The sequence below is a fragment of the Sus scrofa genome, chromosome 3 (assembly GCF_054392235.1).
Source record: "Sus scrofa isolate SSC_HxYL_T2T_F1_AM1 chromosome 3, Sscrofa_HxYL_maternal_Yorkshire_Landrace_v2.0, whole genome shotgun sequence".
NCBI classification, from domain to species: Eukaryota; Metazoa; Chordata; class Mammalia; order Artiodactyla; family Suidae; genus Sus; species Sus scrofa.
Genome location: NC_139385.1, coordinates 25,328,847 through 25,343,535, shown reverse-complemented (window position 1 = coordinate 25,343,535; position 14,689 = coordinate 25,328,847). Strand labels below are relative to the sequence as shown.

General features: G+C 41.3%; 1 long non-coding RNA gene across 2 annotated transcripts in view; it reads left to right on the top strand.

Moving 5' to 3' along the window:
- LOC146404479 (uncharacterized) overlaps window positions 1-14,689 on the top strand; it is a 33,176-nt gene that overhangs the window by 7,361 nt on the left and 11,126 nt on the right. For both annotated transcript variants that reach the window (XR_014840501.1, XR_014840500.1), the window contains exons 2-4: window positions 4,236-4,390; window positions 11,761-13,589; window positions 13,753-13,859. This is a non-coding gene — a long non-coding RNA (uncharacterized LOC146404479). The remainder of the gene's footprint in view (window positions 1-4,235; window positions 4,391-11,760; window positions 13,590-13,752; window positions 13,860-14,689) is intronic.

Here is a 14,689-nt window from a genome sequence, read left to right as displayed (position 1 = left end):
AAGGTGGGTATCTGTTCCTTTGTGTCTTCGGTGTAGAATTCACTTGGGAAGCCACCTGGTCCTGGACTTTTATTGGTCGGCATTTGCTCCTCCCTGAAAGCTGGAGGACACTTACATCAGTTTACCTCTGAGTGTGTTTCACAAGTACCTGGTGTTCAACAGAGTCTTTGCAGCTATACTCTGAAATCTCTGTGCTTTCAGAGATACACACCCAAACCTAGTTCTGACTGATGACAAGGAGGCACATGGGCAGCGAACACATGGCATCATCCACGAGTTTCCTTTCCTCTTTGTACCATTCTGAGATGTCTTCCCAAAGGTGAGTGTCACACTCTGCTAGACACGATTGCTACCATGTTGAGAGGCATGTGGAAAATGCCACATCCTCCAGCTGTCCCCAACTACGCCTGATCATCTCTGTCCCATCCCTAAAGCCTTGAGGATCTCTCTGCCTCCTACACCTTAAAATTCCTATACTTACCTTGATCTCCCTCTGGGGAGAAGGTACCTTAGAGCCCTTTCTCCACTGTCTGGCCATGGCCTCAAAACCTTACCGTCAGCACAAACCTGAGTGGGATGTAACTCTGAGTGAGGGAGGCTTCTATTTAGGGTCCAAAGATTGGGGGGGGGGTGTGGAGGGTGGTCTCATGGCTGGTTCCATAGCAAAGGTACACCACTGCATTATTTCGCATGGTTCTTTGGGTAGACGAGGCTCAGCTGGATGGTTCTGCTCCTTGGAATTTTGGCAATGGTAGCGTCATCTGGGGGATTATGTAGGTGGACTGTCAAAAAGGGTCTGGGCAGAGATGCCTGTTGTCAATTGGGAGTTCTTCTAGGCATGCCAACTGGAGGCACGTGACTTCTTCCCATGGCTTTGGGCATCCCACAACATGGAAGCTGGGCTCCAAAAGGACTCATCCTGTTGTAGGAGGTGAGCATTCCAAAAGAAAGTTGCCCAACCCTCTAATACTCAGATTTTGTCCTTACGTACCTCTTCCCCTGTATGCTGTTGACTACCCCATAGTGTTCCTCTTCTCTCTACCTTTGTATCTCTTGATGAGAATATCAGCATGAACATTTAGAGGGGGAAAAAATGCAGGCCATGTTTGAATTCACATTCCCATGAACGGTTCCACCTTTGGTAGGTAGAGAAGCTATAGAAAATGGCCGTTTACAAATGCTCCTAGCATCTTACTGCTAGGGAACACATGGTCATGTAGTCAATGCCAAATGTTCCCTGGTGATACAAGGCCAAAACGTATCAGAAGCAGGTGAAAGATAGAGGGCTTTTTGGAGGAAGGGAGTTTTTAAGCCTCATCTGATGCAGAGGGCATATACCCAGAGTATATACGCAGAGGTGATAATGCCCTGCTTCTGAGTATACAATACATGCAATGCAGACAATAACCCATGGAGTGATGTCTTTCCAAGTTGATGTCTTGAGCATAGAAAAAGCAGGAAGCATATCTTTGTGTCTCAGTGTTCCTGTAGACACGCTGTAGTGAATAATACAAATGCTATTTTCAGCTTTTGTTCCAGGGTCTATTTTGTAAATTCCTATGCATGAGTCTTGCTCAAAGCCTCAATGGTAACCCACTCATGGATTTGTGACAGAGGGTGGAGGAGATAACTGAGTGTTCGTTACATGGGATCCTTGCTGAATAACGTTGGAATACAGAGTGTGTCTAATGACTGAAACTAAGTCACGGTATTATAAAATACATTGTTGTCATAGGAAATGAAAATGAATAAAGCTCTATAGGTGCCAAGAGTGTGGGTGCCAGAAAACGGGGCCTTAGGGCTCAAACTTGAAAGCACGGAGCTAAGAGTATGAAAGAGAGTAGAATATAGCGATCCTGGAAAAACCATGATTTCCCCTTGGAATGCCAAGGAGGTTAAGCTGGGAAAGAAGTTCAGATAGTGAAGGGTTATGGGCCCTGTGAAGGGACAAACAGGCCTGCTGTAAACGTTAAGGCTTTGCTGAGATTAGATCGGACGATGGTTAGAGCAAACTGTTCATCATACACCACTCGTAAGATACACTCCGGTGTTGGTTTAGCAAGCTGTATCCATACTCTTTGGTGTTTTTACCCCCCCTCCACACACACTTTGATGCAGAGCCTTTGTTCACAATCCTAATAAAAGATAGACCCTGCGTTTCCTTGGGGCTCTTGCTGGCTACAGCATTAGTCATCTCTATGTCGTTTTCAAGTTGCTCTTGTCACATATGATCACAAGAGATTCTTTCAAAGGGGAAAGTTTTGGACAGTGCACTGCGGCATATATTCCCATAGAAATTCCATAGCATTATTTAAAATTCATGGCCTGAGGTTGCAGTGAGTACAGATGTAGCATTCACAGAAGATAGGACAGAGCTGGAATATGGAGCGCATGTTATATAAGCAACCATGATCTTGGAAATAGCCAGCTAGGGCAAAGAAATGAAGGGGAGGAAAAACGAGGAAGTGAGTGAAGTTACTACCCACCGTGGCTGCTTTCATGCAGATTCAATCCCCATTTTGATTTAAGAACCAGATGATCTACCCACAGAAAGGGTATTATTACATACAGGAAGTTAGCTTTTTCAAAACAGCTGTGGGAGTTTGCATTGTGTCTCTGTGGTAACAAACCTGAGTGTAGTATCCATGAGGACATGGAGTCCATCCCTGGTCCCATTCAGTGGGTTAAGGATCTGGCTTTACCAGAAGCTGCAGTGCATGTTGCCTGTGTGGCTCAGATCCTGCGTTGCTCTGGTGTAGGAAACGGCTACAGGTCCAATGCAAGCCCTAGCCTGGGAGTTTGGATATGCTGTGGGTGTGGCCCTAAAAAGACAAAGAACAAAACAAAACCACACAACTAGATGACCAGTGCTAAGGGCCTTTGAGGTCTAACTGAAAGAGGATTCCACTGAAACACGTTACTCCAAAGGAACAATACTGGACCAAAATTCTCATTTCCTCGTTTGCAAGATGGAAATAATAATGGTTGTTGGCTCAAGAGATTTGTGTGAGCCTCTGAGGAGGTAATATATATGCCGTGTGCCTGACATAGGAGGAGTACCTAGGCGGCATGGTCAGCTATTTTTATGTCATCCTCATCAATAAATAATATATAACACCTTTAAAAAACTAAAGATAATATTCACAGTAGTAACCCCAGAATCTTCAAGATTTTATTTGCTATGTAATTTGAATTAAGGGGGAATAATACACCAAAATGCCCCTGCTGTGATTGGCAAGCTTCTGGAACATTGGTTGGAAATCGTTCAGCCCTGAAAATCCAAATGGCCACCACTGTAGCCTCATTAGTCATTCCCTCTTTTATAACATGATACTCATTGGCGTTCCATGGTTAGAATTACCCATCATTTACTGATGTTATCGAGCCATAGTAATGCTTTCTTTGATTTCCTATGTGGCATTTCATTCATTGAAATACACGGGGAAGACAAAGGCTAATGATTGGACACACTCTTCCAAGTCTTTTAGGCCAATTATGAAGGTCAAAGTACCCAGTAATGAAGATAGATTTTTTTTTTTCTTTGTAAAATGTTCCCACATTGGTGAGGGGAATACGCAGCATACGTTACATACCCGAGATGAAAATGTCTACCCTATTTGACAGTTTTTCTGAGTATGCCTCTCCTTATTTCCCTTGGGACATCTTTGTTCCAAAGGCTATATATAGACCAAAAGGTTTAACAGGGGACTCACAAAGATATAGAAAACAGCTAGCATTTTGCCTTGTTCTACGGATGCTTCAGAAGGAGGCCTCCGATATATGCAGAAGGGCATCCCATAAAAAAAGAGTGACAGCCTGCAGATGGGACCCAGCGCTGGAGAAAGCCTCGGGCCTCCCTTCATCAGAGCTGTTACGCAGAACGGCTGTGAAAATAAAAATGTCGGAGGTGAGGACGAGGACAATGGTGTGAGAGAACAGCAGAGGTTGAAACCAGCTACTGCGAACATGGCAGTCGTGTTTTCATACATATCTGAGCAGGGAAGGATGAAGAGAGGTGGATCAGCACAATACAAGAAGTTGATTTCATTGGGTCCCAGGAAGGAGAGACAGGGCATCAGGATGGTCTGGGCTCGACCAGTTGCAAAGCCATGACTATAAGGGTAGCCGTGAGAGAGAGGCAGACACTTTGGGACATTCTGCTCCCATAGAGCAAGGGTTGGCAAACGGCCATGGTCAGAAGTCATGACTGTGATCACGTCATCTGTGGTTTGTAGGAGCCATCATGTGTGATCACCAGGACGATCAATGAAAAAGTGGAACTGGATAGAGCAACCAAGAAAGGAAATTTGTTTTCCCTTCCCTTGGATAAGAAATGCACCAGCATCTGAGGAGTGACCTTGGTGGCATGACACAGACCTACAAAGCAGAGGTAGGTGGCTGAGGAAGAAGCACACTGGAGTGTGAAGCATTGAGTCACTGTGCAGTAGCAGACTGGTAGGGACATTGCCAATTACTAAGGTAAGGTAGATGACAAGGCATACCACCAGCAGGACAGGCTGCACCTCAGCTACATCTGTCAGTCCCGGAAGCCTCCACTTGGTCATCACCTCTGAGTAGTTGTCCTTTTCACATTGTTTGCGTCCCTTGCAATGAGGTCTGAAGGAAAGGAAATATGCCTGCATTTGCCTTTAGTTTTTTTGCTGCTACTCCCTTCATGGCATCTGCTACTTAGGTCTCTCAACCCTGTAACTAAATGGGGCATGAATAAATAGCTTGGGAGTCTCTGTTGTGGCTCAGGGGGTTAAGAATCTGCCTGGAGCAGCTCAGGGTGCTGTGGAGATGTGCATTCGATGCTGATGTACTGGGCAGCGGGTCAAAGGCTGTGGCATGAGCACAGGTGCCTTTTAGGTTGCCTCTGCAGCTTGGCTTCAATTCCTAGCCTAAGAACTTCCATGTGCCCCTGGTAGAACCATGTGAAAAAAGAAAAAAAGACAGAAGGAAAGAGCCTTAGTGATAAGCATGTGATTGATGTTTTCAATATGTAATGTAATGTAGAGATCCTTTATATAAAAGCAGTCATTTTTAAATGCTTTTCTGCAAGACTTTTCACATTGGAAAAACCTTTGTCTTTTCTGCAGATGTCATTATATACATTGTTGACTTAGGGTCCCTTTAAACATTGCTCTGCTTTGAGTATATGATCCTATGTGTTTTAACATGCCTTTTGATGTGGTATCTAAAGTGTCCGTCCTTGAGGTTCAGGGGCTTTCACAGCTGCGTGACGGGAAAGGAAGTGGAACTGAGATAATGCACAGATTCTCTTAGAAGCAGAGTGTGTCTATGTGCCCCTCTAAGCTCAAGGTCATTTTCAGGGGGGGGGTCTCTCCCCCTGTGGTGCCTAAACAGGTTCCCCCCACTTGGCTATCTCAAGTGGCCCTCATGTACCAAGTCTTGCTTAAGTCGTTAGACTCCACTCCTGATAGGCTTAGTCTTGAGGAACACAGAGAATTATTGGGGGCAATACTTGGTAGGACACACAAATGAATCGATCCAACAGCAGTGGCTCAGTTTGCTGAAGAGGTGTAGGGTCAATCCCCAGCCTGGTACAGTGGGTTAAGGATCTGGCATTGCCACAAGTGTGGCTCAGACTTGATTCCTTGCCTGGGAATTTCCATATGCTGTCCAAAAAAAAAGAAGAAAAAAAAATGAACAGACACCAGAAGGGTCATTTTTCCAAACAAGACTTATGCATGGTTAAAAGACACATGAAAAGAGGTTCAACATCACTAATCATCAAAGATATGTAAATAAAAAGTGCAAGGAGTTATAACCTCACACCTGTCAGAATGGCTATCATTAAAGACATAAGTAACGAGTGTTGGTGGGGATGTGGAGAAAAGGGAACCCTCATACACTGTTGGGGGGATTGCAAATTGGTACATCACTGTGGAAAACAGGATGAAATTACCTTGAAAGTAAAAATGCAGCTATCACATGACCCCAAAATTCCACTCTTTGGTATACTTCAAAGAAAATTAAAACAAATTAAAAAGATATAGAGAGAGAGATACATAGATATAGATAAAGATATAGATATATATATAGCAATGGTTAGAGTAGCATGATTTACAACAGCCAAGATATGGCATCAATCTGAGCATCCATCAACAGGTAAATGGATAAAGCAGAAGTGGTGCACACACACAATGGAATAATAATCAGCCATGAAAAAATGAATGTTGCCATCAGAAATGACATGGAAGGACCTGAAGGGTATCATACTTTGTGAAGTACTAAGACAGAGAAAGAAATCTACTGTAGACAGAGAAAGAAATCTACTGTAAGTTATCACTTATATGTGGAATATAGTGATGGCAAACAAACAAACAAACAAAAATAACAAAACAGAGTCACAGTTACAGAGAACAAACTAGTGGTTACCAAAGGGGAGAGAGAAGTGGGGAGTGGCAGAGTTCCCACTGTGAAGCAGCAAAAACAAATCCAACTAGTATCTATGAAGATTCAGGTTGGATCCATGGCCTTTCTCAGTGGGTCTGGGATCTGGTATTGCCGCAAGCTGTGGTGTAGGCTGCAGACATGGCTCAGATCCTGCATCGTGGTGGCTGTGGCATAGGCCAGTGGCTGTAGCTCTGATTCAACCCCTAACCTGGGTATTTCCATATGCAGTGGGTGCAGCCCTTGGAAAAAAAAAAAAAGAAGGGGGGGATAGCAACACAGAGGTAAGAGATTAAAAGTTACATACTATTAGGTATATAAAATAAGCTACAATGTTATATTGTATATCAGAAGATATATAGCCAATATTTTATAATAAGTTTTCTACTGTATAATCTGTAAAGTTACTATATAGCTATGCTGTGCATTTGAAAAAAAATTTCAATTGTAAATCAACTATACTGTAATAAAAACAATAAAAATATCAATCAATGAATACAGACTCAGCATATAGCTGACATATATTCACATAACAATTCTGCACTGGTCAGGACCAAAAAAAAAAAAAAAAAGGAACAAAGTTCGAAAAGGTTTACTTACAAACATATACCAAGCAGACATACTTTCTTATGTATGAATGAAGGGGCATGATATTTATAGACTTTGAAAGGAAAAAAAATCCTTAAATTGTAAGTCCAGATAAATCTTTCATGAATAAATATTACAAAAAATGTTAGATAAACAAAGAGCAGGGCAAATATCCAGTAAGCCACCTCCAAAATATTGGAATGACTTAAAACATGGATTTTAGAAAACAGACATGATAAACACAAAGTTCTGAAGAACTACAATTAACTAAAATAAAGATTGACCCAATTTGTATTTTTCAACAGGGATGACATTATCCCTAGAGGACATTTGGCAAAGTCTGCAGACATTTTCGACTGTTACAACTAGGCAGAGTTTGCAAAATATCCTACAATGCTCAGGACAGCTTCCCATAATAAAGAATAATTTGGCCCCAAATGCCAACCGTACTGCAGTGGAAAGGATCTCTTCTAAATAAGTATTGTAAAATCAGTTTTATATGACACATGCAGAAATTTTAAAAATACTATCTGAAGACACTAGTTAAGGTAATACAAATAATCTCAATCTGTCACTCCTGGTTATATTTTCAATGATTCGTCAGCACTTGGGGAAAGAAGAATTGGAAGGTCTGACATAAAACAATTTGCTTACACATCTTACATTAGCTGAGATCTTAGAGTTGCTAATTCAGTCTGAAGAATGAAAGAATGACAAAATATATAGGCTTAATAAATACATCTGAATATTTATAAGTAAGTACTATGTGCAATAAAAACATCTGGCATTATTATTGTGCCATAAAGATGGAGAAAACAAAATAGTTTAAAAATGGACCTGTAAACAAATGGAACCTAATCAATTAAGCTTTGACACAGCAATGGAAACCATTCAACAATTTAAAAAAGATAGCCCACTGAATGGGAGAAAGTAGTTGCAAATGATACAACCAACAAGGACTTCAACTCCAAATATACAAACTACCTATACAACTCAACAACAACCAAAAAAACTCAATCAAAAAAATGGGCAGAACACCTAGAGAGACATTTGTCCAAAGAAGACATACAGATGGCCAGTAGGCCCATGAAAAATTCTCAGCATCACTAGTAACTAGGGAAATACAAATCCAAACTACAATGAGGTATCACCTCACACTGGTCAGAATGGCCATCATTAAGAATTCTACACATACCAAAAGCTGGAGAGGGTGTGGAGAAAAGGGAACCCTCTTATACTGCTGGCGGTGATGTAAGTTGGTACATCCACCATGGAGAACATTATGGAAGCTCCTCAAAAAACTGAATATAGAACTACCATATGATCAGCAATCCACTCCAGGGCATATATTTGGACAAAACCACAATTCAAAAAATATGCCTGCACCCCCTATGTTCCTAGCATCACTATTCCCAATAGCCAGGACATGGAAACAACCTAAATGTCCATCAATAGATGAATGGATTCAGAAGTAGTGGTACATATATACAATGGAATACTACACAGCTGTAAAAGGAATGAATAAAGCCATTTTCAGCAACATGGATGGACCTGAGATTATCATACTGAGTGAATTAAGTCAGAAAGAGAAGGACAAATACCATATGATATCACTTCCATGCAGAATGTAAAATATGTCCCAAATGAACCTGTCTACAAAACAGAAATGGACTCACAGACATAGAGAACAGGCTTCTGGTTGCCAAGGGGGAAGGGAGAGGATGGATTGGGAGTTTGGGATGAGCAGATGCAAGCTACTACATTTCAGATGGATAAGCAATGAGGTCCTACTGTACAGCCCAGGGAACTATATCTAGTCTCTTCTGATAGACCATGAAGGAGATAATACAAGAAATGTATATATGTGGAGTTCCCGTTGTGGCTCAGTGCTTAACGAATCCGACTAGGAACCACGAAGTTGCAGGTTTGATCCCTGGCCTTGCTCAGTGGGTTAAGGATCTGGCATTGCCATGAGCTGTGGTGTGGGTTGCAGATGTGGCTCTGATCCCACAATGCTGTGGCTCTGGCATAGGCCAGTGGCTACAGCTCCAATTGGACACCTAGCCTGGGAATCACCATATGCCGTGGGAGTGGCCCAAGAAATGGCACAAAAGACAAAAAACAAAAACAAAAATTAGGTGCCCATAAATGTCAACCTTCTAAAAAATAAAAACGGGCTTTTTTTAAAAAAAAAATAAACAACATCCAGAACAACCTTTTACTTACAAAGGTATGAGACAGACCATTTCTTACTTTGCATCAGAAATTGAACCCATAAGACAAAGAAATGTCAATATGTAAAGCACTAAACAAACTTTAAACTATTTTGAGTTCTGTGAAAAATGTCATTGGTAATTTGATAGGGGTCACAATGAATTGGTATATTGCCTTAGGTAGTATAGTCATTTTGATAATATTAACTCTTCCAATCCAAAGATTGTTTGGAGGCTCAAAAGACCCAGACTAGCCAAAGACACCCTGAAAAAGAAAAATGGAGCTGGACGAATCAGGCTCCCGGACTTCAGACTATACTACAAAGCAACAATCATCAAAACCGTATGGTACTGACACAAAGATGGAAATATACATCAGTGGAACAGGATAGAAAGCCCGGAAATCAACCCACACACCTACAGCCAACTCATCTATGACAAAGGAGGCAAGAATATACAATGGAGAAAGGAAAGCTTGTTCCATAAGTGATGCTGGGAAAACTGGACAGCCACATGGAGGAGAATGAAATTAGAACACTCCCTAATACCATACACAAAAGTAAACTCCAAATGAGTTAAAGACCTAGATATAAGACTAGACACTATAAAACTCTTAGAGGAAAACATAGGCCAAACACACCTTGACATAAATGACAGCAACATCTTCCCAGATCCACCTCTTAGAGTATTGACAAGAAAAACAAAAATAAACAAATGGGACCTAATCAAACTGAAAAGTTTCTGCACAGCAATGGAAAGCCTAAAGAAAATGAAAAGACAACCCACAGAATGGGAGAACATCTTTGCAAGTGAATCCACTGACAAGGGATTCATCTCCAAAAGTTATAAACACCTTCCACAGCTCCACACCAAAAAAAAACAAACAACCCCATCCAAAAATGGGCAGAAGATCTAAACTGACAGTTCTCCAAAGAAGACATACAGATGGCCAAAAAACACATGAAAAGATGTTCAACATCACTCATGCTTCGACAAATGAAAATCAAAACCACGAAGAGGTACTTCCTTACACCTGCCAGAAAGGCCAGCATCAAAAAGTCTACATGCAATAAGTGCTGGAGAGGCTGTGGAGAAAAAGGAACCCTGTGACACTGGTGGTGGGATTGTAAATTGGTACAACCACAGTGGAATGCAGTATGGAGATTCCTCAGAAAACTAAACATAAAACTACCATTGGATCCAGCAATCCTACTCCTGGGCATCTATCCAGAGAAAACCATGACTTGCAAAGACACATGTTCTCCAATGTTCATTGCAGCACTCTTTACAATATCCAAAACATGGAAACAACCTAAATGTCCATCGACAGAGGAGTGGATCCAGAAGATGTGGTACATATACACAATGGAATATTACTCAGCCATTAAAAGGAAAGAAATAATGGCATTTCCAGCAACATGGATGGACCTAGAAATTATCATGCTAAGTGAAGTTAGATAGTGAGACACCAATGTTGTATGCTATCACTTAAGTGTGGAATCTAAAAAAAGGACACTATGAACTTATTTGCAGATCCTATGCTATCTCACAGACATTGAAAAATTTATGGTTTACCAAGGAGAGATGGTCGGGTGATGGGCTGGATGTTTGAGATGGAAATGCTACAAAATTGGTTTGTAGTGATGGTTGTAAAACTATAAATGCAATAAAATTCATTGAGTAAAAAAAAGAAAAAAGGTGGGGGGAACTAAAGCTAAGGAAAATGCAAGCCACCGTGGAGTCAGCCAAAGAAAGGCTGTTGAGTTCAGAAAAATACAACAACAAAAACTATTATAAAAACTGTAAAATGTACTAAGCAGGAATCTCTGATGAAAGCACTTCAAAGAGAGAGAGTGACTGTGTTAAATGAAGCTAATAGAGTAAAGTGAAAATTGAGAAATGTTTCATGGTGATAGAATTGTTCTAAAATGGGATTGTGAAGGATACACGTTCTTTACACTTTCCCACAAAAGCAAATAATTCTGGATTTAAATGAGTGAATTTATGGCATTTAAATTACACCTCAGAGTTCCTGCTATGGCACAGTGGGTTAAGATACTGATTGCAGGGACTTGTGTCCCTGTGGAGGCGTGGGTTCAATCCACAGCTGGGGGAAGTGGGTTAAAGAATCTGGCATTGTCACATCTATGGCTCAGATTAAATCCTTGGCACAGAACTTACACATGCTACAGATGTAGCTAATAAAAAATTACACCTTAAGAAATCTTTTTCAAAATAAAAGAACATTTGTTTAGCACATATCTACCCAGTATTGTGACTCCCAGGTATCCTTTACCAGGGTATATGAAAACAGATATCTGGAAAAAAAAGATGTGCATCAATATTAAAACACACTTATTCATGATACCTCACACAAGATCTAAACTAAATGCCTATTACTAAGAAAAGGGATAAACATTTTGTGAATTGTTCAGCACTAAAAACAGCTTGAACTATTCAAATAAAAATACGCCACTCTTAAAAACATTACTTCCAGAAAAAGAAACAACAAAGTGTACATTATGATTTATTTCATTTTCAGGAAGTTCAGTCACCATGAAACTGATGGATGGTCATAAACATTAATACAGAGGCTGCATGCGGTGAGAGTGTGTTTCACCTGAAATGTGATGGAGAAGTGTTCTCTGTGTTACTTGATAAGACCTATACATACGGTGCAGAAACAGTTTTTTTGATACTGTAATGGGTTATGCATTTTAAAGATTTCTGCAGCCATTAACTCAAGATTGACACATTTCCCTATATTTCAGCTGACTACTGATATGAACACAATAAGAATGAGATAAAGAAAAATTCTCTTGAGACAATGATGGGAAGAATCACATTTTGTTTACAAATTTCCCCCCTGCCACCCTCCCCCAACACTGAGCAGATAAGTGACCAATCCAGGACGGCAGTTGCTGGTTGGGTTCCAGGTGGAATGTTGGGGTTTGTTGTGCCTGGTGGATCCATGGTAACTGGGCAGAGCCCTGTGCTGGATCAGTGCCATGGAGTGGCTGCTAACCTCTGTGGAGCTTGGCTTTGAGCTGATTCTTGGGAAGCTGTGTGAGGTGCTGGTGTTGCTACTGCCCAATGGCTTTAGTTCATGGTCTACTTTCCAGAGCCTGCAGCGGGAGACAATGGTGTGTCTGTATATTTCATCCCCTTCTTGGTAGGACTCATCTTTACATTGTGACTGCTTCAGTCTGTTCAAAGTCGACTTTATCTGAGACATGAGAAGCAGCTTGTGAGAACATTGGGTATGCAGATTGAGGAGATAGGCCAACTCATTGACAATATATATGCTGCTTGAAAGCAGAATGCAGAGATGGAGACATCATTAGAGAAGGTCAGGCTAGAGACAGAATTATTAAATATACCTAGCCTCACAGACACCCACAGAGAGATGCTGAGGATCAACCTGAATTTGAAGGAGGAACTCAATTCTCTGGCTCAAGAGGTGGAGAAAGAGTCATGCAGTCTAAACAAGAACAGGAGATGTTAGAGGTGCTCAAAGAGCTCAAGTTCCTGGAAGAGATTATGAGAACCACCACATCACAAGGGGTCTTTCCAAACCATCCAGGAGGCCAAGTCCCAAGCCCTGATTGCCCCTTCCCAGGAGTGGGCCTGGGTATTAAAGCCATGCCCTTCCCTCCCCACCACTCAGCCTCCTAAGCTGCCAGGTTGCATCCATCCCCTCTCATGTATCCCCACCTGAACTACACTGGGGCCAATGGATGTAGGGTAGCTCCTCCAAATTTACCTGCTGAACATGGCACTGAGTTCCTTCCCAGTCATCTTCTCCCATCTAAATGTATTACAATGTAAGAACACACCAAGAAATGTAGGACTTTTTCTATATGCACAGAATGCTTGGGTTCTCTCTCAGTGGTGAAAGAAATGTTGTAATGAAGAGACTAATCTTTTATTTAGTTTGAAGCTTCCTTAAGCCACATTTCTCAAAACATTTTTGGTAACTTTTACACAGAAATATTATAAGTGAACTACATATGTATATTATTTTCTGTACCAATTGCTTTATTCATTTGAAAGTATAAGCAGCTTATCAATATAGTCTTTTAGATGGCATAGTAATATTATTTTTCTAGAGTTAAATCCACAGTAATTGTAAGTTGGTGAAAGCAACATTTTTACCCATGTTTGTATCATTTAAAAAATAATCTCTTTTGCAATAGTTAAATGGTGTGCTTAGAAATAGATTTTATCATTTAAGATTTGTTTTCTAAGATAACAATGGTTACATTTGAAAAATTAAACCTGATAAATTCCATGCAGTTTGTGTCCTTTCCCTCCAAGAATGCTGCAGTATGACTTTTCTGACCAAGAAGAAATCCAGCTGGACAGTTTGGGGTAAGCTCCACGTCACTGCCCCTCATCTCTCCCTCCCCATCTCCCACTCACTCCTCAGTGGAAATCCAGGGAAGTCTCAAGGCTTTATGTGTTTTTTTCTCACATAATGAAGTCTGGCCCCCGCAATTTGTATCTTTATTCACTGATGGCATCCTCTCATTAGGTGATGAGCACAGACTGGTTTTTCTCATAGTGGAAGGGATCAGCACACAAAACTTTTATAATTGGAGGGAATCACACAAGCAAATGATAGAGTACCATCATGATAAGGTAAGTGAGAATTTCCTGTGGTGGGTGGCTCAGTGGGTTAAGAACATGACATAGTGTCTGAGAGGATGTAGGTTCAATCCCAGGCCTGGCTCATTGGGTTAAGGATTCAGCATTTTCACAAACTGTGGTATAGGTCCCAGATGTTGCATGTATCTCAAGTTGCTGTGTCTATTGTGTAGGCTGGTGACTACAGCTCTGATTTGATCCCTTGTGTGGGAACTTCCTTATGCCATGGTTGTGGCCCTAAAAAGACACACACATACACACACACAAAAGGCAAGAGGGAAAAAGTGCTTTTTTCCCCCCAGTCTTCTATATGCTGTGAGTGCAGCCCTCAAAAAAGAAAGGAAGGGAGTTCCCGTCGTGTGGAATCCAACGGGGAACCATGCGGTTGCGGGTTCGGTCCCTGCCCCTTGCTCAGTGGGTTAACGATCCGGCGTTGCCGAGAGCTGTGGTGTAGGTTGCAGATTCGGCTCAGATCCCGTGTTGCTGTGGCTCTGGCGTAGGCCAGCGGCTACAGCTCCGATTTGACCCCTAGCCTGGGAACCTCCATGTGCCGCAGGAATAGCCCAAGAAATAGCAAAAAGATAATAAAAAAAAAACCAACAATGGAAGGAAGGAAGGAAAGAAAGAAAGAAAAAGAAAGAAAGAAAGAAAGAGAGAAAGAAAGAGAGAAAGAAAGAGAGAGAGAAAGAGAGAGAGAAAAGAGCAAAAAACAGGGGGAAAATTTTTTTTAAATACCTGGCCTTCCCTTGCTGTACAGTGGGAAAAAAAAAAATACCTGGCCTTGCTCAGTGAGTTAAGGATACAGCATTGCCATAAGGTGCATC